Source organism: Culex quinquefasciatus, chromosome 3 (genome assembly GCF_015732765.1).
Source record: "Culex quinquefasciatus strain JHB chromosome 3, VPISU_Cqui_1.0_pri_paternal, whole genome shotgun sequence".
Classification (NCBI taxonomy): Eukaryota; Metazoa; Arthropoda; class Insecta; order Diptera; family Culicidae; genus Culex; species Culex quinquefasciatus.
In genome coordinates this window covers 170,860,795-170,885,115 of record NC_051863.1, presented here as the reverse complement: position 1 = coordinate 170,885,115, position 24,321 = coordinate 170,860,795, and the positions used below count along the sequence as shown (strand labels likewise).

The window sequence follows — 24,321 nt, the reverse complement described above, 5'->3', positions numbered from 1 at the left end:
TTCCGATGATCAATTAAAAATAATTAAAAGATTTTATTAATAACTCGATTTTATCCCACCTTGATTGGGGTCGTTGAACTCGAATTCGATTAAAAGATAATCAAATTAAACTTTGAATAATCGTAACATCGATCTTGGGCAGTATTCTTTATAGTTTTCCTTTGAATGAGAAATCCCATAGCTTAGGACTTAAAAAATACTTTAGTGTAATCTCTATCAACCTTGCTTTATGTTTCTTCAATTGACTGAAAGCCATTTTCCATAATTAGTTTTGACATACACAGCAAAAATAGTAATAATCCAGCAGCGTGTAAAAGGCCTGGGTGTAAAATAAATTTTGCATTATTCTATAAAATTCTATGTAATATTACACATTGGAATATGTATATCATCAGTATGGGAAACTTCCTACTTGACCAAAATGTCAAGCTCATATATGCATTTATCCTTTCTATTTTTCATCGGTCTGATGGCCGAGTGGAATAAGGCGCCAGTCGTTACTGTTGCTGGGTTTGAATTCCTTCGGTTGCAACTTTTTTGTGCTTTTGCATGCGATTTAACCATCGGATTTTTTGCTGTGTACAAAAACTGTATCCAGCTTTTTAAGCAAAAATGGCGTTCGAATGGCGAACGCTCGAAACGTCAAAATCACGCAGCGGTACCAACATTACGAAAAAAGTGTGCCATGGCATGACAGCCGCATTTTTTTTTCTAATGTTGGTGCTACTGCGCGATTTTGACATTTTGGTCGTTCAACATTCGAACGCCATCTTCGCTTAAAAACCTGGATACAATTTAGAGGGCTAGTCATACAAAATGGGCATGTGAATATTTGATAACCAGTAGAAGGAGAAGGAATTTTCTGATCGGTTTGGTGTCTTCGACAAAGTTATCATTAGCACTATTCAAAAAAATATGGTAGACGGAGAAAATTCCCGATTTTTTTATTTGATTTTTTATCACTTTAAAATACAAATTTATTTAAAGTTTCAAAGATAGTCCGAAAAATCAGAGGGCAAATTTTTTTGTCATATTGCTTAAAATTGTCAATGGAAATTTAAGTGCAATGTGTGTGTGTGTGTGTGGTCCAATCCAATACCCGCTAACCGGTAGCGAAATTATGGGAAAGTATAATTATATACTATACTTTGTATATGCCGAATGCTGATACAACTTATCTCAGTCCCGGGTATTATGTGGTGAAGGCCCTCGCGCTGCTTCCAACGACCCATTTCAGAATGGCAGAGATCCTAGCGGCTCAATTCCGAGGTCGTTGGGCATTGTCCGGCCCCGCCTTAACATAGAAGCAAGCACCAGACGAAATCCCTTCAGGCAAATCAGGGATTAGAGCGTATTTAATATGAGAAGAATAACAACATGTTTTATAACCTTCAGATGGTCGACTGAATAGAGTCCCAGACCATCAATCCAAAGGTGTGAGTTCGAATCCCACCTGATTCAGTTTTCGTTTTTGTTCATATTCAAAGTTCCAATTCCTGATTCCAAATTTCAAAGGTACCGACCGGGAATTGATCCCTAAACCTTCTGCTTGAGTGGCAGAAGCCGTAACCATTAAGCCACGGAGCCGGTGTCAATGGAAATTTAAGTGCAATCAGCTGAAATTAAAAAAAATAATGTTTAGTATCACAAAAAGTTTTTTTTTCGCTTATTTTTTTGTTTTCGTCAAATCTTAATTTTTTTCAACCTAATGATAGCAAAACAACTGAACTAGTGAAAAATGAATTTTAAAAACACTATTTGCATTAAAATGTTGAAACTATGGCTGGTTATTTACATTTTTATTATATTTTTTTTTTATTTTTTGCACAAAAAAATGTATTTGCTTGAAAAAAAAGTCTGCATTTGTTTGGAAATTTGAGAATTTCAATTCAGAAGAAATTGCATTATAAAGTAAGACACCAACTACCTAAAGGTGGATTGAGTAACTTTTTTTCTGTAAATTTATATTTTGTTAACAGAATTTGCACCATCCTCAAATCTAGGGCATCTTAGCGCTACAGTTTAAGATGGTACAAATTCTGGAACCAGAATATTTTTTCTTGAAGAACCGGTGATTTTTTGGAAAAATCTAAAATATTGCCAAGCAAAATTTCAAAAAATAGAAAATTACGTTTTGCCTTCCTTACCTCAATGAGGAAAGGCTATAAAAACACTCGAAAAATGAACTTCTTTATTCGACCTCCCAGACCAACCTTCACGTATACATATCGACTCAGAATCAAATTCTTAACAAATGTATGTGCGTGTGTATGTCTGTAAGTTCGTGCACCGAAAAATATGCACACCATTATATCCGGACTGGCGTCTTAGGGTCCCACAAAACCCTAGTCAATATTATGAAGTTTAGCAAAGTACTTCAAAAGTAATGCTTGAAAAACGATTTTATCTAAACTTAGAAAGATTGTAAAAGGATGTTTTAAGAAAACCCGTCATGCTATACATTTTTAAAAGACCTTTCAAACGAGCCCAAAACGTTGAAGATCTGATAACCCTATCAAAAGTTATATCCACTTAAGTGTTACCTGTACACTTTGGGTGGATAGTCAAGATATCTTTCCAAAGAGTCCAAAAGATTGAAAATCTGACAACCCTATCAAAAGTTATAAGTACTTTAGTGCTTTTAATACAGTTTTTTTAGGCCGGATCTCAGATATTTTGATAAAAATAAGTGTTATTTATACACTTTTTTATGGCTGTTTAGTGTATTCACTTTATGAATGTGAGGAAGGCACCAACCACTTAGAGGTGGATTAAGTATCGTTTTTTGATAAGGTACACAATTTTTCAGTTATTGGCATTTCCAGGGTAAATTATCGAAAAGTGTTTTCAGTTTTATGCAGTTAAGACGGAAAGCATCCCTACAATTTTCTACCATTTTCTTTTTTTTTAACTTGATTGATCGTACTGCTGGTTGCTGAGCCAGAGCCTATTAAAGCATACATATTTTTTAAGCCAGGAGTGAGGAGTGAGCCAGGAGATTTCCTTTGGAAACACTAGTTTTTTGTAAACTATTTTTTTCCAAACATCCTAACATACATCCATCATCCATCCAAACATAACGCGAATGTTATAAAAAATATGAATTTCTTTGAATTTTGATATTTTATGACAAAGAAAGGTTAATCTTTATGAAATTTCAAAATTCTCGTAAAATTATAACATTTCTGGGAAATTGTTCATACTGGGGACAAGGGACTAGGGGAGTGGTTTATGCTGGAATATGGATCATTCTAGAAAATGGATTCTTGGGAATGGTTAATTCCGGCGAATGGGTTTCCGGAAAGTGAACTTCTGATGAATGGAATAGAATCCCCTCAACTTTAACCTTCTACACCCCAACCCCGCCTCTACACAGAAAAAAAATCATGGTAATATTACATCTGGGAAGGGGTACATCTTTTATGTCAGAAAAAAGGTGTAATTTTACCTCTGGAAATGTGTAATTTTACCAGTTTTCTGTTGTAATGTCACTTTTTCAGTCTAAATTGAGGTAAAATTACATCATAAAAGAGGTAATATTCAACCTTCCAAAATTAAAGCTTCCAAATTTACATTATTTTTTTCTGTGGAGGCCTCGATCTAAAAAAACAATTTTTGAACCATTTTTTGATCTTTAAAAAGCATTGGAAAGAAGAAATCTTAAGCTTTGTGTAAACTTGAAGGGTCGAAGTTTGACTTGTTTTATGTGCCTTTGCCATTTTTTAAGTGTCATTTCGAGAGCTGTTCCCTCTCGATCTCGACAGAAAACTATGTAATCAAAACCAAATCTTTACGTGTAAAGGAAGAAAAAGGTTACCCGACCTTGGAACCCAAGTTGAAACCTCCAAAACCAGTCATTATATCCTATTTTTGATTTCAACTTCTCTCAAAGAAGTTGTCTGGAACTCCATGAAGACGACGACCAGTTTGGGATGCTTTGGACCACTTTGATTTGCTAGATTGGTTCCAAAAATACCACAAACGCACGCGTAGCCCCACGGCTAACATCAACGCATGTGCGTTCCAACATGGCGGCGCGGCCATGGCCTGCTGTTCGCGTATAAGCGCGATGGTTTTCATTATCAGACCGTGTGTGTGTGCGCGCTCTGTTACATCACAAAACCAGACCAGACACAGACACGCGTTTGCTGGGGAGCTCCGCCGTTGTTACAACAACGCACGCGAGCGAGCGATCGAATTACCCTGTTGCCAAAATGGAGCAAAAACTGCTCAATTTTTTGACGTTTTGCGATTCTGTTACCGTGCAACCAGTTTTTCGGCCATAAGTGGGACACGCTGCGCTTTACCTTCGCGCGTTCCTCCGCGATTACTGCGCTGGCGAATACTTTTTGTTTGTTTACATTCTTGGCTTTTTATGCCGAAAGCGTAAACACAAGTCGCCGCGAGAGTGGCAAGTCACGTATAAACAAGACGCGATCGTCGTTTACTGTTATTGTTTGTCTAGTTGGCAGGTTTTTGTGTGTTCCGTGAAGAAACTGAGCGAGATATGGCCGGGACTGATAGTGGTTCAGTAGGCTGGGGAATACTGCAGGTGAGTGGGGGTAGTGCCGGTTGACAACGCCTACTTAGGTTGACGGTTACTGTTCTTTCAGCAAGATACCGAAGTATCGCCGGATCCTAACTAGGTTAGACGTCACCTTTCATCGTGGAATCTTCCAGTGAAAATTTCGTTTCCTGCAAAGTGAGTAGATTAGGGCCATTTCACGTCATCCTATCTCCGCCAAACATCTTATCCTCATCTAGCTAAACTCAACCAGACGTGCCGCGTGGGTGGGGTTTGCAAGGATAAAGAAAATTGGCTGATGGCGTGTGCTGGAACAGCCAAGCTAGACGCTTCCACTAAAGGTCTGGCAATGTTACACGCTTTGTTGTGTGGGTGCCCCGAAATTCGATTGCTTCAAGAAGTAGGTGTACTCCGAAACGTGTCGTGTGACCCAATTTTTTGCTCTTTTTCTGCTGACATTAGCCGTTTCTTGGTTGTTGTTGTCGTTGTTCCTTCTTCCTACTCCGACCGCTTTATTATATAGCTTCTACAACGTCGTCGTTATCACGCAAAAGGAACACCAGGAGAGAACTTCGAGGTCGAAGGAAAGGTACAGCTTGCCGAGTAGACTCGTGAGTGTTGTGAACAGTGCCACCGAATAATGGATTCCTGGGAACAAGGGCGGTTTTATGTTTACAACCAAACTTTGTTTTGATATGTAGGTCACAGCATAATGCCAAACATCGAATGAAAGCATTCGTATGTATAAACGATTCGGAATGATCCAACCAGTATCATTTGATTCAGGTACTGCACAAACGAGATCAGATTCACCTGTCGCCATCTTGAAATCAAACATGGCGCCAACCTGTCAAAAACAAATCAACGCATCCAAGCAAGCCGTTGTTGCGACGGACGATGACGAGGATAACTTACCTGACTCAACAGGTGCACACCATCTGTCAGCGTAGCGTCCCAATTGCGTCATTTTGAGCAACGCATCAACGACAACAAAAAAAAGGCGCCATTCATTAAACGGCAGACCGGTCCGTGGCGAACCTTTTTTCAATGCCAAAATCATTGACCCAATTTAGTCAAGAGAGTGTGAGAAGGCACAACACAGCTAATTTGCCATTTGTTGCTGCGATGCGTTGTAGTGTTCGATGATAGTACAGATTTACGTGTACACAATCACACACACTACCACGTTCGGGTTGTCGCGTCGTCAATATAAACATGCAAAAACAAGCAGGAATGGGATACAACGGCGGCGGTACGTGACAATCACTCACTGATTGGCTTTGGTTGGCACTTTTTGTAAACAAATGACAACAACAACAAAAGCGCCTACTGTGGTGCGCTTTCCAAAAAGGAATGACATTGGGCGCTGTGACAGATAAACACGTACGCGGGGTTGGCTGTCATGGCGATAGCATTGTTTTGATTTGTTTTGACTTGTTTTGGAAGATAAGTTGTTTTAAAAATAGTGTAGAATTCAGGATTAGGAAATTCATTACTACCTAGATGCCGTAACTTTTGGAGAAAATCAGGACTGTAGGAGAAATATACCTCTTCTCGTCAGTCACCTATCTTCGGCCTATGGAGAGTTTGTTGCTCGATTAAAGCTACAAAATAACTGTTTAGGCCATAAACTTACCAGCAACAGCTTCGCCTCGAGTAAGCACACAAATTTAAGGCACTTTTTTTTAGAAATTTATCAAGCACTAACAAAAAACAAACGTCCTGAGTTACTTGACATATTATCCATTCTCGTCGATGGCTAACCGGCTACCAATACCACTAGCACAACGTGCCAATGAGAGACAGTGATGCCAGGAAACTTTCTATGGAAATATTTCTTTTTGCCTAAAAGTTGTATACAAATTATATAAACTGACAGCACTTGACAGCCACACAACAGCGCTGAAAAAATAACTCAGCCGATAATAGAAATTGCGTGGGCTCTAGCGCATTCTCGTCTGACCAGAATAGACTTTGAAAATGTTTTTTGTAAAATGCTTGTAAAAGGAACAGGATTAACTTTTGGTAGAAGTCGAATTGAACAGAAATGTTCACAAATAGCTGCTCTACTGACTGGTGTGCTTGGTTTTAGTAAATTACAAGAAACTATATTTCTGCCTATACCGTTAGACAGATGACTGATGTTTTTCTGGATCAATCCTAAACACTTATAACGGTTATGAAACATTGTCAACAAGATGTTACAGATTGTATCATGGCAGCAACCTACTAAATAACAGTTCTTGATGTATCACCAGCAAACGCATCATTAAATGAATTATGGCACATATCGGAAAGGCATAATAAATTAATCCCATCAATGAACGACAAAACTGCAACTTCCTGAATGGTAATATCGTTACGAGACGAGTTTTCCCCTCAGTCGTGTATCGGAAACAGGTTACTCGCCCAAGACCACTGGAAACCCGTTTAGATCCCCCGGACACCTTCGGAGGGGGTAAACTCGAAGGGGGAGTGGCATAAAATATCATAATCGACGTCCCTATTAGAGAAAAACTCACTCCAATTGAATCTTTCAATCCAGCGAAATCACGACTCTGCTGCACTGTGGAACCGGAAGTCATTTTCTAGTTGGACTTGACTTGAGGAAAAAATATCACGGCGAAAGCAAAAGCTCCGAGGGCGGAAATCGCACGAGAAGATTGAGGTTAGGGCGGTGGGAAGAGAGCTCGTGCTCGCGCGACTTGCCAAACCAGTTTTTTTTTTGCTTGTAACGACACCGAAGTCTCTCTTCTGGTTGTCCGCGAACTCTGCGCGTGAGCCAACACCGGTCGAGCGCGACAGGGTTGCCAGCCAGCTGTCAAACTAAATTTGTTTGTTTTGAATTCTTGAAATTTTTAATTGATTTTCACTTAAATTGGCTTAAATAACAAATTTTTCGATGGTAACCCTAGATAGAGAAGGGTTCAACACCGTCCCTTCCCGTATCTCACCCCCTTGACGCCCCCGGCCTGTCCCCTTGGAACCGGATTCCGGTTTTTTTTTGCCCAGTGTTTCAAGACTCAAGCGCACCATTTAAATTTTAAAATGAACTGCCCTTCCTCGCAGGACTAGCGCGTCGGAATAACTTTAGCTGTAATGGCAAACGGGGATGCTGGGAACCTATAGGAGTTCTGCGGGTTGGGGTTCAACCGCAGCTTTCGACGAACCAAAGTTTTTTTTTCTGGGTAGAGACACATGTAGTACCAGTACAACCTCTAATGGTTGACCCATTTGTGCAAACTGTTGTTGTTATTATGTCAATGGTTTCTAAATGGAAAAACATGGCGCCAACCTGTCAAAAACAAATCAACGCATCCAAGCAAGCCGTTGTTGCGACGGACGATGACGAGGATAACTTACCTGACTCAACAGGTGCACACCATCTGTCAGCGTAGCGTCCCAATTGCGTCATTTTGAGCAACGCATCAACGACAACAAAAAAAAGGCGCCATTCATTAAACGGCAGACCGGTCCGTGGCGAACCTTTTTTCAATGCCAAAATCATTGACCCAATTTAGTCAAGAGAGTGTGAGAAGGCACAACACAGCTAATTTGCCATTTGTTGCTGCGATGCGTTGTAGTGTTCGATGATAGTACAGATTTACGTGTACACAATCACACACTACCACGTTCGGGTTGTCGCGTCGTCAATATAAACATGCAAAAACAAGCAGGAATGGGATACAACGGCGGCGGTACGTGACAATCACTCACTGATTGGCTTTGGTTGGCACTTTTGTAAACAAATGACAACAACAACAAAAGCGCCTACTGTGGTGCGCTTTCCAAAAAGGAATGACATTGGGCGCTGTGACAGATAAACACGTACGCGGGGTTGGCTGTCATGGCGATAGCATTGTTTTGATTTGTTTTGACTTGTTTTGGAAGATAAGTTGTTTTAAAAATAGTGTAGAATTCAGGATTAGGAAATTCATTACTACCTAGATGCCGTAACTTTTGGAGAAAATCAGGACTGTAGGAGAAATATACCTCTTCTCGTCAGTCACCTATCTTCGGCCTATGGAGAGTTTGTTGCTCGATTAAAGCTACAAAATAACTGTTTAGGCCATAAACTTACCAGCAACAGCTTCGCCTCGAGTAAGCACACAAATTTAAGGCACTTTTTTTAGAAATTTATCAAGCACTAACAAAAACAAACGTCCTGAGTTACTTGACATATTATCCATTCTCGTCGATGGCTAACCGGCTACCAATACCACTAGCACAACGTGCCAATGAGAGACAGTGATGCCAGGAAACTTTCTATGGAAATATTTCTTTTGCCTAAAAGTTGTATACAAATTATATAAACTGACAGCACTTGACAGCCACACAACAGCGCTGAAAAAATAACTCAGCCGATAATAGAAATTGCGTGGGCTCTAGCGCATTCTCGTCTGACCAGAATAGACTTTGAAAATGTTTTTTGTAAAATGCTTGTAAAAGGAACAGGATTAACTTTTGGTAGAAGTCGAATTGAACAGAAATGTTCACAAATAGCTGCTCTACTGACTGGTGTGCTTGGTTTTAGTAAATTACAAGAAACTATATTTCTGCCTATACCGTTAGACAGATGACTGATGTTTTTCTGGATCAATCCTAAACACTTATAACGGTTATGAAACATTGTCAACAAGATGTTACAGATTGTATCATGGCAGCAACCTACTAAATAACAGTTCTTGATGTATCACCAGCAAACGCATCATTAAATGAATTATGGCACATATCGGAAAGGCATAATAAATTAATCCCATCAATGAACGACAAAACTGCAACTTCCTGAATGGTAATATCGTTACGAGACGAGTTTTCCCCTCAGTCGTGTATCGGAAACAGGTTACTCGCCCAAGACCACTGGAAACCCGTTTAGATCCCCCGGACACCTTCGGAGGGGGTAAACTCGAAGGGGGAGTGGCATAAAATATCATAATCGACGTCCCTATTAGAGAAAAACTCACTCCAATTGAATCTTTCAATCCAGCGAAATCACGACTCTGCTGCACTGTGGAACCGGAAGTCATTTTCTAGTTGGACTTGACTTGAGGAAAAAATATCACGGCGAAAGCAAAAGCTCCGAGGGCGGAAATCGCACGAGAAGATTGAGGTTAGGGCGGTGGGAAGAGAGCTCGTGCTCGCGCGACTTGCCAAACCAGTTTTTTTTTTGCTTGTAACGACACCGAAGTCTCTCTTCTGGTTGTCCGCGAACTCTGCGCGTGAGCCAACACCGGTCGAGCGCGACAGGGTTGCCAGCCAGCTGTCAAACTAAATTTGTTTGTTTTGAATTCTTGAAATTTTTAATTGATTTTCACTTAAATTGGCTTAAATAACAAATTTTTCGATGGTAACCCTAGATAGAGAAGGGTTCAACACCGTCCCTTCCCGTATCTCACCCCCTTGACGCCCCCGGCCTGTCCCCTTGGAACCGGATTCCGGTTTTTTTTTGCCCAGTGTTTCAAGACTCAAGCGCACCATTTAAATTTTAAAATGAACTGCCCTTCCTCGCAGGACTAGCGCGTCGGAATAACTTTAGCTGTAATGGCAAACGGGGATGCTGGGAACCTATAGGAGTTCTGCGGGTTGGGGTTCAACCGCAGCTTTCGACGAACCAAAGTTTTTTTTTCTGGGTAGAGACACATGTAGTACCAGTACAACCTCTAATGGTTGACCCATTTGTGCAAACTGTTGTTGTTATTATGTCAATGGTTTCTAAATGGAAAAGTCGTGACTGAAGAAGCTATTACACTACGGCAAACAAACAAACAAACAAACTCGCACTTTTTGACAGTTTATCAGATTGCCTAGATTTGTTTGTTTGCCTGGATTCGTTTGAACAAACGTCAGCCTGCATACATTTTGCTTTGTTTACGAGTTTGCAGCAAACAATTTTAGGAGTTTGGCTAACTGTCAAACAAGAAAAAGTGTGAGTTTGTTTGCGGTATTGTAATAGCTCCTTGAGAAAAAGGAAAAGGTTTGTTAAAGGAAATTATATTTCGTGTAGTTGTTCCATGAGATTAAACATATTATATTTTATAACTCGTTTTCCCTGATGAGCATGACCCAAAAGTCAAAACTATTATTTTCGTATGGTCCGAAAAACCATTTTCCACGATTGTCTAAGGGGCCTCGTATTCATTTTACAAGTTAAATCGGAGCCTATTGTATGGTATGTCCACGCATCTTTCCTCTTCAGTTGACTCTGTGAAATGTTCACAGAATCTGTCACCTGCGGTTAATGCAACGCAGTCAGCATGGCCGCTTTAATGAGTGATGTATGTTTTAAAAAAATACTCTAGTCTTATTCACTTTAACTAAGAGTGTAAATGAACATGGCAACTCAGCCTACTAGTTCCACATTTCACCAGGTGTCGTTAACGAAGCTCTTTATCGCACACGCAATCCGCCAGATTAATTCAACTCAAAAAGAGATAATCAACGCCATTTAGTCAAACCGTTCATTTGTATCCATGTCCACAACACGCCAAGGTGAACCGGATTATCGAGTCAGGGCGAAATTTACTATGAAAATAAACCCAACAGCATCTCTCGCGTTTCCTTCACTTTGCAATTATTAGCGTCCGTACCGAGGTCCGTACGCACATTCCTGTCATCAGGCTCGGCTTGACCACGGTCACCAGGCGCTTTAAAATTCATTCGCGCACTTTTCCTTGACAGAAGCGACACCTTCATGCATTTTTAATGCCACGTGGTGCACTGGCGTCGGCTAAAACGTTAAATTCGCTCCAGATGGTCACGTTGTTTGGCAACACTGACTGCTTTGGTTGGTGGGAATGATGTTGATGATGGGTACAGCGCGAACTTAACCTTCAAGTCACGACTCGCCTCAAACAAAGATGACGCTGAACGCGGACTAAACAAATAAGGGTCAGCTCGTGAACCACGGTTATTGTTTTGCGGGCGTCTTGGTTTCCTCGCAGCACAGGTTCAAAAGCCAGTGGGTCATGCTGGCCGCAGCTCGTGAGTAAGCTGTCACTGTGACAGCCGTGCCAATCGGCGTGAAAGTTGCGCTAGAGTATCGTTTACTAGCTGCAGTTGGCTGCACTTTTTTCCACTTCAACTCGTAGCAGAGAGAGGCACTAGCGGGATAAATTTAAACGGCACTGCGGCGTGTAAAGAGAAAGTTTCCGACGAGAAAGTCCACCGGAGTTGGTGTCAGTGACTATGATTGGGAAGCCGCATGTTACGAAAGATTAAGCTGGTTTCCAGCCCATTAAGTGTGAGGCAACAGAGTGGGAGAGCTTTCGCGATGCAATTAGCAACCCGTCGCCCGGAAAAATGGCGGACCCGCTGGCTGTCAAAGGTGACAGCCGACCCGAATGACATCATGGTTTGGCGTGGCGTGGGTAACCTTCAAAATTCAAAGTCCCGTCAATCATTTGTCGTTTGAGAGCGAGAATGCGGTGTTTCCTGCGTCGGCGAACGAGACGTGCTGACTGATGCTGATGGAAACACTAGCCATCGTGTGTCCGATCGAATCGCCGCGAACTGAAAAGGTATAAATAGCTGCGTCAATATTTGTATACTTGATATCCCACGAGACGAGACGAGTTTGCGTCGACCCTAGCATAGAAACTGGGAGGTTCTAAATTTATCTTCCGCATATCCCTGGAATCTACCAGGTTCCACGGAGTGGAGCTGGAAAAAATCGATGAAAATGGCAACACTCCCGCTAGCTGTCAAAGTGCGTTGTACACGCTAACGAAAAAGTAATCATCTTTGCGTACAACCCACGATTATGCTGCATGGGCTTCAAAATCAACACTTCGACAACAGAATCCCACTAACGTTCCCAATTTCCGACGAAAAATTCGCGTAAACAAGCGCCTTGTGGCTTCGAACGAGGTCACAAGAAACGACGCCATCGCGAGGAGGACAAACAAAACCTCCGCGACGCCAGATGCGGCGGCGTCGGAGACGCTCCGAATTCTTGGTGTTTGTTTGTCGACGTCGTGCAAAATGCAGCGAATCGGACGGAATTTATTTATCGCCGACATTTATTTCCTTCTCTACACAGGGTGTGTGTTTGTGAGAGAGTGAGTGAAGATGAGCTCGCTCGCCAATATGACGACCAATTTTCAAGGCCAAATTTTACATCGTTCATTAACAGCTGACGGGAGAGGATGGCGGCGGCAGACGACGACGCCGGTTGGTGTGCTTATTGTGTCTGTGTGACACGCTACAGGGCAGCAAGATTGGGAGGCGTTTGCGTCAACCGACGGTGAATTATGATTGGTCGTGACCCGATCGAGAAAGGCTCTTTGGTCTTACAAGTGACTGTGTTGTGATGTTTATGTTGGCATTTTCAAACAAATTAAAATCAAAGAATTTTAGTTGTTTTGCTACAGAAATCCCTCAAAGCTGTGCAGAAAACTGTTTGGTCACATAATCTGCACCCCATAAGAAATTTGTGTGATTTTTGCATTGTAGGACTTACTCAGCCTAAAAACGAATGTATGTCCAGCAAACATCGGTTTACTTCTGAGCAATTCCAGCTCAAATCAGGAATTTTTCTGATACTTTTGTACCCGACCCTCTCCGATTTCAATGAAACTTTGTAGACATGTTATCCTAGGCCTATCCAGGTTTTTAAGCGAAGATGGCGTTTGAATGGTGAACGTTCGTAATGTCAAAATCACGCAGTGGTACCAATATTCCGAAAAAGTGTGCCATGGCATGACAGCCACATTTGTTTTCTAATGTTGGTGCTACTGCGCGATTTTGACATTTCGGACGTTCACCATTCAAACGCCATCTTCGCTTAAAAACCTGGATATAAGCCATTTTTGTGCATATGGTGCAAATAGTACTCGAGAATAACATTTGAGAAGGGCGTAAGGTATTTAAATATTTTTGTATTCTGTAATTTAAAAATTGCTGTATCTCGAAGCCGTTGCGTCGTATCAAAAAGTGGTCAAAGACAAACTTGTAGGAAATTGGACAGGCTTTCTGAAAAAAAAATACACTGAAACAAAAATACACGCCACATCTATGAGATTTTTTGATTTTTAAGTCTAAAACTTAAATTTGAAGGTGATGTCACGATTTTTTTTCGTTCAACATTTTTGAGGAAATAGCCTAAAATGTTACTAAAAGACTGACGAAAAATGCAGAATGGTATGTCTCTCCTAAAAAAATACAAAAATCATTTACTAAAACTGTTTTTTTTTAAGTGGTCTAAACGTAAAATTTTTTTAAAAACCGGTATTGGGAATCGATTCTCCAGACAATTTTACATAAAAGTCTCCGTATTGACCATTGTCCTATGTCCAATCCTTGGGAAGATACAGCGGTTTTAAAAATAAAAATGTTGAAAAAATGGGATTTTTGGTGGTTTTTGACAATTTCTATATGACAGACTTGGTTTTTCAGTCTCGTAAATATTTTTAACGGAAAGCTCCAATTTCCCATAACTTTGCCTTTGACAGCATTTCAATTGGATGTAAGGGCTTACAGATATAAGCTTAATTACATTGATTATAACTGAAAATAGAATATTTTTTTCAGTGTGGTAGAAACCAGGATAGTAAATTTGATTACGTAAATATAAAAACGATATAAATCAAAAAGCTGTCAAAGACAAACTTATGGGAAATTGGACGAGCTTTCTGGTAAAAATATTTACGAGACTGGAAAACCAAGTCTGTCTTAAAGAAAATGCCAAAAACCACCAAAAATCCCGTTTTTTCAACATATTTATTTTCAAAACCGCTGTATCTTCCCATGGATTGGACATAGGACAATGATCAATATGGAGACTTTTATGTAAAATTATCTAGGGAATCGATTCCCACTACCGGTTTTTAAAAATTTTGACGTTTAGACCACTTTTCAAAAAAACAGTTTTAGTAAATGATTTTTGTATTTTTTTTTTAGGAGATACATACCACATTGCATCTTAGGGTATTTCCTCAAAAATTTAAATTTTTTAAACTTAAAAATTTAAAAATGAAAGTGGCGTGTATTTTTGTTTCAGTGTATTTTTATCAGAAAGCCCGTCCAATTTCCTACAAGTTTGTCTTTGATCACTTTTTGATACGATGAAACGGCTTCGAGATACAGTAATTTTTAAATTGCAAAATACTAAAATATTGAAATACCTTACGCCCTTCTCAAATGTTATTCTCGAGTACTATTGGCTCCATATACACAAAAATGACTTATATAGGCCTAGGATAACATGTCTACAAAGTTTCATTGAAATCGGAGAGGGCCGGGTACAAAAGTACCAGAAAAAATCCTGATTTGAGCTGTAATTGCTCTTCTTCTAACTGGGATGAAATTTTATAACGACACTTATTAAAGTATTTTTTATTTTAACCCAAAATTTATTACACTCATTGAAGCGGGCAGGCATACTGCGTTGCATTTGCCGCAGAGAGGATTTTATAAACGGATCTCATTTTACGGAATCAAGAGGAGAGGAAGGATGCGTGGACATACCGTGACAAAGGCAATACATCAGTTATAATGTGGTACGAAACTAATTAAATTATTTTTCTAGACTTAAATTAACAAGTTTTCAAGGCCACAAGTCCATTTCTACTTAAGTCAGCCTCCCGACCTGTCAATATAGCCAATAGACCCTCCCCTCCCTCTTTCTCCATCATCGTTCATCCAGACAGAAAGAATCTGTTTTCGCCTGACTGGGCCCCCCTTCTCACAATCTACTTATTTTATTTTACTGCCGACGTCGTCCTTCTCGCTGTTTTTGTTGTTGTTGCCAGCGACCGTCACATCAATTTATCCTCATTCCCAATTGCTTCGCTGGAATCAACTTTGAAGACGATACCGCTATACGGTGACGGTCGGTGGTGGTGGCGGTGGCTGTTGTTGTGCACACACCACACTCACACAGACAGACGGGCGCCACGACCTTTCCCCACAAATAGAAGGGGGGAGGGACTCCACCTTCATTCAGCGATTCATCTCCTGTTTAAACATAACCTAGAGCAGTGTAAACAGTGGTGCACTGGTGGAAGCAGTTGATGAAATGTCTCATTGTCCAATTTTCATTCTTTCTAAAAAAAGACAAAATGGCAATCAAACAAACAAACTAGAACTTTTTGACAGTTTGTCTGATTTGGTTGTTTGCCGAAACGTCAGCCTACAGTCAATTTGGCAAACTGTCAAACACGTAAAAGTGCGAACTTGTTTGTTTGTTTGTCTTAGTCTAATACCTCCTTTAGTACGGTGACGAATCGAGTGGGACAAGTTTCGCAAAATGGCCACTCATTTTTCACAGTGCCAGCCCGCTTGCGGTCACCGCCATCCATCGCGCGGTTGTCCTCCCTCCCGCGGTCCTCATCGCACACCATCAATGATTGTTCTTTGTTGTCTGAAGCTCTTTGCAAAGAAAAAGGACTCCGCGTCATCGCCATCGTCGTCGTCAGATTGCTTCGTATCCTTGGGCAACCATCAGGGCAACATGGATCTATAGCCATCCGTATCCGCTGGAGCGAGATTGTGCCACCCCCTCCGGGGGAACAATATGCAGTTCTTCCCGGAGATGGCACAGCTCGCGTATTATGCAAGTCGAGCTTCGTGAAACGACACGTCTGAAAATGCGACTCCTTCTCGGCTATAAACGGTTCAATTTCCACGTCCATCCCCTTTAATCTCCATCAAAATTGAAGCACTTTAATGTTGCCCAGACTTCTCTGAAGAGCTGCTCCCCACACACAGACACCGAGTCTCGGGACCAGCCAGTCGAGTTGGGCGAGTCCTGGCGCAAAAGAGAAAGGTCGTGGGCTGGCAGCAGTCAGCTCCCGAAAGTAGGCCACCTTGAAGGCGAACTTCGTGGGGGAAAAAGCTGAATCTGCACAGCATTAAATTTCGTGTCACGCCCCAAACGAGGGTGGTTTTCTCTGATTGGGGAAAGGGAGGGGGGACCTGTTCAAACTTCTCTTCTCTGTTTTGTTATTGTTCATGGGTCCGGAATGATATCCCTCCCTAGCGGACGACCCCCGGGATTTGAGATGGTGGCCACGCCACACCCAAACGGCGAGGAAAGAACTATTTCATTTTTGTTTCTGAGGTGGTGAAGCTGCAGAATGGGATTTGGGTTGAAAATGTTGGGACATTGAAAAATATACTAGTAGAACTTAACCTTAATATCAATTAGTTGTTTAGCGGTGACGGTCCACGTTGTTTATGGATAATCCCTTTATTTTGAAAATTTATTGGGAAAAAATAATTCAGCGAAAGAACTTGATTTGATTTAGTTCAATTTGATTAACCTTCGAATTGAACTAACCAGTTTTTCTAAAAAAAATAGTCTGAAGGTTTATTATACACTGGAACCCCGATGGTTTGACACCAGTTGTTGTCAAACGAACCGTGCCAATTTTAACACCCACACTCACACTCTTTGTTTACAAACTAACAACGGCCACTTTGCATTGTTTTGTTAGACTTTTAGTTTGACTCTGGCCAACCTGGGTGATGAATAAAGAGAATGCGTAACGTGATTTTTGAATGATCCCACATTGTTTACATCTACAAAGTAGGAGGCTGTTCAAGCACAAGCATGACTTTTTTCTTACTGCTAAATGAGCTGTTATATAATCAGTAGTATGTGTTTTATTTTCTCTAGTTTTTTATTTTATTTTTTATACTGGAAATTGTGTGTGTTTTCAAGTTTCGATCGCTAAGAAGAGGTTTTTCTTTTTTGCAAGCAGTTTTTGTAAATCTTAAAAAAAAATCAATAAAATTATTTTCATCAGGTCCTTCCAAAATAAACAAATAAAATAACTAGTGTTGCAAAAAAGATTCATTTATCTGGATTTTAAGAAATAAAAACAAATTTTACTTTCAAAAATGTGTTAGTTTGATTTATTTTTATTTATTTTTTGTTTTGTTTAAAATTGTATTGCGATTGAAGACAAAAGGCCGCAGTATTTTTTTTTTTCAAAATTTATTTTCTCAACACACAAATCAATGCGACATCCTAAAATTTATTGAAACAAAATTTGGATTCAAATCTTTTATGCAATCTTTTTTTCTTACAAAATATTATAAAAGTATTTCTAGCAAAACAATGCCAAAGGGCCGTTGTGGGTTTGTAAACAAAGAGTGTATCCCTTTCATGCCAGATGTAAACATCCTCTAGCATGAGCAGGACACACTCTTTGTTTACAAACCCACAACGGCCCTTTGGCATTGTTTTGCTTGATTTTTAAAACACATAAAAATTTGAAAGTTATTCTTAAAGTTTATTTAAACAATTTTTTTTTAAATATATGTTATTTGCTGATTTCTTTACTCATTTTGAGATTTTTTTTCAATATTTTAAAAATATTTGCAGTGAATTTTGTTATCAGTATAATTAATTGGCTTATTTAAGCTTGTTTCCTTACAAAAATTTTTACTGTTAAGATAAAAAATACATCATTTTTTGCTTACTCATTTATAAAAAAAACAATTTTACTTGAATTCCACAAAAAATAGCTTAAATTTTAAGTAATCGCATTCAATACTGTTAGAAATTTAATGTTATACTCTTTCTCTACAACAATCCACGTTTTTTCATATAATTCACATTTTTACGAAATGAAACCATTTGATTCTGAAAAAATCAATATAAAAATGTTAAAAATTTAATTCAAACAAAAACAATGTTAGAATTTGAAACAAAACCATTGTTGAAACAAAAAAAAAATAACATCGAAATGTTCTCAATTTAATTTCTGCCAAAATTTGATTTTCCAACTTGTTTATTTTGATTTATCAAATAATTCATGAACAGCCTAAGGGCCAGTCATATCATTATTTTGAAAAGCCGTCTCGGGCAGGATAAAATGACATCACGGGCCGGAAGTTGGGCGATTTTTTCAAGCAGCCAATCCATTTTTGCCAGTTGAAGTTGCTGTTCTGTACAATTTTCCATTTAATTGAAAATTTCCCAGAAAATTTGTTGAAGTTGTTCTCGTTTCCTTGGGTTTTTAATTCCGGAAATTATTTGGACGCTCTAATTCGGAGAATTTCTAATTTAGAATTTAGAAAATAAGTTTATGAAAAAATATATACCTAATACAGACTTTTCCAGAAAACATGCAGACTCTCATTTGAAGCAATGTGGCAACCGGGCGTTTCGCATCTGGCGCGACTCTTGCACGTAAACAAAAAGACCCGGCCTTTTGAGGTTATGCAAAAAAAAAATCACCCTTTTTTGTAGATACAAATTTTTTTTCTTAGCATAACTTTTTAAATACTTTACTAAACAGAATAAATTTTAATAGGGTCTTATGGAACCTCAAAACGAATCGAATAAGGCTGATCCGGCCAAAATCGGTACAGCCAGTTCTGAGAAAATCGTGTGGAAAAAAATCATGTCTACACACATCCCCACATACATTTGTTCAGAATTTGATTCTGAGTCGATCGAGAAATTAAAAGTGCAACATGGAGTTAAACTTTCTGTCAAGCTGTTGTGAATTTGTCCATGACATCTGCGAAAATTTCACTCCATGTTACCGGCTCACATCTCTCTTTTTTAATTTCTCGATAGGTATACGTGGAGGTATATCTAGAAGGTATATTTAAGAAGTTCAATTTTCGAGTGATTTTATAGCCTTGCCTCAGTGAGGTGAGGAAGGCAAAAACTCAAGATTGAAAATTCCTATTTTTAATGATTTTATTTTTTCCTTATTTTTTTAGAACAGTTTAAAGGGGAATAAAATGTGTTGGTAAATCCACCGAGCCCCAGAGTACAATATTCCAAGCACCTGCTCAAATTATCTAGACCGTCAAAACTAGGCCACCAAAACAAAACTTTCCCATGAGATTGCCTACCCCCTCTCATCTTGTCCAATTCCACAAACAGAAAAAAAACTCTCTCGCATACACGCGCTCCATTACTCAACATTACTTCTAGTTGAAATAATTGCAAAATTTGCATATTGAACTTGAAAACGAGTAGCAGAAAAGCTAGCTGAGCGTGGCCAAGACAGACGGGGGCAGGGTTGCCAGTCGCGCGACGAGGGGTTTCACACACAGAAAAAAAAACACTCCAACTTTGACAGCTAGACAGCCAGTGCTGGCGGAGTACGAACGACGAGGGGTAGTTTAAAAGTGCAGCCAGCAGTAGTTGCGCGGGAGAGAAAATGCTAAATACATGACTTGAATAATGCATGCTGCTCGGCTACCGTGATTATAACAGTGTTGTATATAAACGAAGCGCTGGCTCCGGTGGCCGTTTTGTGGTGCGATTTTCGCTATTTTATACCGCTCATAGTATGGAGAAGTTGACTTTTGCTGGCAGCAATTATTTGATTTGTGCAAATCAATTCGAGCGGATTTAATTGAGTTCCGTGGCAGTTGACAATCTGTCAAACGCTGACAGGTTTCATAATGCGCCACCTCCAGGGCCTCTAACTTTACGCAAACACTTGATTACCCATATTTCTCTCGCTCTGTTTTCGTTCAATTAACCCCATTTGGGTCGAGAAAGCCCTTGTGGCCAAAAGGGGGGTACGGTGGCGGATGGGGGGGGGGGACCGACCATCATAATCTAGGTCAGTTCACGCCATTACCACGAACACACGTAAACACACGCTCACGAGGAGAAACGAGGCGCGTCAAACCGACAAATTCTGCCAAGTCGACGACGCCGGTTCGCGTTGCGTGTTTTGCACCAGGCCAAAAACCATCAACCGCCGAAAGTGCTAATTTATTCCACCGGATGAGGCCGGGTAACTGGGAGGCCGGTTTTTGGCCATTTATTTCCGCATTCCGGGTGGACTAACACTGGCTAAGTCTGCCCACGAGAGAGTTTTTCCTGTATTTTGCGTAATAATTGGAACTCGGAATTATTCGGAGCTAAAAAATGATCAATTAGGGAAACTAGAAATTTTAACTAGAATTTTCGAAACGGATTTGGATCCGCACCAGAATCTTGAGACCCGATTCCCCTGTTTAGTCGAATCTGTGTAACTTCATTCAGAGTGTTGGTTTTGACGTTTCGTTGGGTCACGCTTGGTTTGTTTATGTTTTGGAGAAACGTGGTTTAGAAAAAAAACGTGTTTTCCATATCCTAAGGCATCGTTGTAAACGACGATTCAGTGATCCGGGAAAAGGTGGGTCAGGGTAAGATTCGGCGTTCCGACGGATCTTGAAGCAAGCCACGGAGCGTCCATTCGAGAGAGTATCCTTCACGCAGGTTGGCTGTTTTTGCTACCGTTTCGTTCCGACGGGTTGTGAAACTAGCCACGGAGCGACGGACGAAGTTCACGAAGAGCTGTAGACGAAGATTTAGTGATCCGGAAAAAGGTGAACCAGCTGATTCCGCGACCGTTCCGTTCCGACGGGTCGTGAAGCAAGCCACGGAGCAACTATCAGACGGAGTGTCCTCCAAGCAGGGCTGTGGAGTCGGAGTCGGAGCTGGAGTCGGGTCTTTTTGGGGACCTGGAGTCGGAGTCGGAGTCGTCAAAACTCGCCAAAGCTGGAGTCGGAGTCGGCTAAATTTTAAGAGTCGGAGTCCGAGCCGAACATTTCTGATAACCCGGAGTCGGAGTCAGAGTTATCGCAAAGTTCGGTTCTTGGTCCTTTTTGCTGACGGTTCTTCTTTTCTGTATAATAACAAGTCTGCTTCCGTAAATGATAAAAACTTGCACGATGATCTCAAAACTCTTGTTGAATATTTCCGAATTAACAAATTAACTTTGAACATTAATAAATCAAATATAATAAATATTAAAAACTCTAATCGTTCCATTCCTAACAGATTGACACAAACAAAAACAGTTTTCCTGAAGTTAAAGTTATAGATGAATGCAAATATCTTGGAATTATCTTAGATAACAGACTTAATTGGTCATCTTATGTAAATTCATTATTACTAAAGCTAAACAAAATAACTAGAATCATTTACAAAATCAAACACAAACTACCTTTAAGCGTCCTTTTGTTGATATATCATTCATTGATTAGCTCTCATCTTTCGTATATAACTGCTGTTTGGAGTGACGCATGTAACATTCTTATTAACAGGGAACAAATTGCTCAGAACAAATTCTTAAGAATAATCTTAAACTTGCCAATCCGTAGTCATTCCATTGATTTGTACACTAAATTAAAAAAATATTATCCTGTTAGAGGCATTTACATCATTCAATCATGCTGTTTTATTTATTCATGTTTATCAAATCAAACTCATAGTAATACAACATTTAAACCCTCCACTCATAATCATTTTACAAGAAACCGCGATTCATTACAGCGTCCCAATGTTTCAACTTTAGCTGGCTTACGAAGTATTACGTTTAAAGGTGCTCAATTGTATAACTTCTTTTCAAACAAGTTTAGCTATTGCTTAGGGGAGAGTGGGGAGACTTGATCCCCGGGGACACTTGATCCCAAGCCTGTATCTCGTCAGCATGTGGGTAAAACATTTAGCTTTGTTCTAGAAAGTTGCGCGAAATTGACTAAAACTCATTGTAGAAAACAAAGAAAAAAATTAAAAAATGTTTAGATTGAGTTACACACATTTTTCTAAAAAGTGCTGCAAAAAACTTCCAAGAGATCTTTTTTCTTTGTTTTGATAAGTCTGGAAAACACTCTAAAATTATTCAAAAAAATATTTTTCATACATGAATTGTTTGATAAACATATCAACTCCAAAACCCTTACGCATTTGACGTTAAATTTATCGTCATACTATTTTTACAATCAATTGTTTAAAAAAAATGCGTTTAGGGAGACTAGATCCCTGCATTTTTACAGTCACTGGAATCAGCCTCAAGATTAAATAATTGGGCTGGGTTTTCGTACATAGTTTCCTTTAGTATAGTTGTACATAACTTACTGCAGTTTGAACCATTTTTCAAAAGTTTTGTAAACAAAAATTACCAGCTTTTGTAAAAATGCTCAATTTTGGTCTAAAAAAGAAAATTTCAAGTTTTTAAATATTTTGCATGCTAAACTTGTTATATTTTGAACACAAACGTACAGGTTTAATGTGAAATTGCTGTAACTTATAAAAAAATAAAAGTTTGGAAGAATAAGAAACATTTTGCTTAAGATTTTTTCAAAATGATGAAAGGGGGATCAAATTACCCCCAACATTTTGAAAATGCAACATTTTGAAGGCTGAAACTGCTTTTCGAAATGGTTTGCAAATGAGAAAATTCTTCTTTATTCTTCATATTTATATTGAGATATATTCTTAGAACTTTCTTGCGTCATATGCCGAAAATCCAACGCCTTCAGCGCAAATAAGTTCATTGAAATCCATTTTACTGTTTGAAAATACACACGCACGTCTCGCTTCAACTTTTCCCACTCCTTACAAAATTATGTCTATCCCTGTCTCAATCTTCATTTTCAAAAAAACTTTATCTGTCACATTAAAACAGTACCTTATCCGTAACTCCCACCGAATGCCAATTCACACAACCGTGTGAACTACTCCCCATCAAACCCCTTTGCTGTTTCATTCTTCACTAACCCTAATCAAACTCACCTTTCGTTACGTCTGTCCTTGAAATAGGCCAACAAAAAAAATCGTCGTGTCGCGTCTCCTTGACGTCAGCTGGTTTTGAATTTCTAATCCCGAACAAGTAATGTTCTCGATTCGAACGCTCGAAAAAAAGAATCACTCAACGCACAAGTTACGGTTTATTTTTCGCTTTTTGCCTCTGTTGCTCCTTTTTGCTCAGTTTGCATCATCATCGCCGTCGCGGCCGCCACCACCACCACACACACGACCGAGCGTGTTAATTTTTCCTCTCTCTCTTCACACCGTCTTCTTCTCCTCAGCGAGCACAGGCAAGCACTTGCCTCGCCTGCTTCGATTACTGGTCTTCTTCTCCTTGAATTGCTTTCACATACACACACAAGGCAGCTCGGTGTTGACGGTCAACATGCCGCCACCGCCTGCTACGTCGACGTCCCACAAACCTCAGCCAGACGACGGTCGGTTCTTGTACCAACACGCTCGCTCAGCTGCTGTGGTTCCGCCGTCGCTTCTCACCAATACATCGCTTGCGTATAGTCTTCTCGCGCGAGGCTTCGGCACTTGCCTCCGACACTCCGCCAGCCACTTGCCGCAGGTCGTCGTTCGGTAATATCTCTCGAGTTTTGTGGACTCCGCGGAACGAATCTTCCGAGGGAATCCAACGGTAATCTTTTCACACCTCGAAGGTTCGCTTTGAGTAATAGTTTGGAAATCACTGCGAATTGCGCAACTTCCCCAAAATCCAAGGCAGACCCAGCTACTAGCCTACTGCGATTGATTCCACTAGGTACTACCGAAACAGAAATGAAGATGGCGACTAAACGTCAAACAAAAAGTCACTCTTCGGCGCGGCGGCCTCACTACGCCTCTAGGTGTATGGGTGCCGGGGGGACCAAAATGAGCTAATTGGGGCGAAGACGGGGGGGGCCAAAGCGCCTCAGAGTATGAGCGTACACGGCGTTTCACGCACACACTCGTTAAAATAAAGACAGTCAGACGTGAATCGCGAGTGCGTCCGACTCGGAGAGAGAATAGATACTAGCCAACTAGCTACCTCGACGACGATTTTCACTCGACTGATGGAGAAGGTGGCTCGAAGCGGCTGATTCGGCCGAACGGGAGCCGAAGTGGATTCGAGCGAGAGGAGAGCGCGAGAGCGTTGAGAGTGGAGCAGGAGAGAGCGAAGATGTTTTGAAAGAGAAGAGAGTAATTACGCGAAGGAGAGAGTGAATCGGACAGGGATGCCGCGTGTGTAAAATTTTAATTAATTTGCATTGTTTGATGTTTCATTGAATTTTTGAAAACTAGTTTTTTGCCAACT

At 40.2% G+C, this 24,321-nt stretch overlaps 1 protein-coding gene across 1 annotated transcript in view; it reads right to left on the bottom strand.

The window, feature by feature from the left end:
* Nucleotides 1-24,074, bottom strand: part of LOC119768573 (serine/arginine repetitive matrix protein 2-like) — a 90,488-nt gene extending 66,414 nt beyond the window's left edge. Inside the window, exons 1-2 of the mRNA XM_038258585.1 lie at nt 23,999-24,074; nt 23,007-23,790 (exon numbers count right to left, since the gene is read on the bottom strand). The gene's annotated coding sequence lies outside the window, so the exon portion shown is untranslated. The remainder of the gene's footprint in view (nt 1-23,006; nt 23,791-23,998) is intronic.
* Between the last annotated feature and the right edge of the window lie 247 nt (nt 24,075-24,321).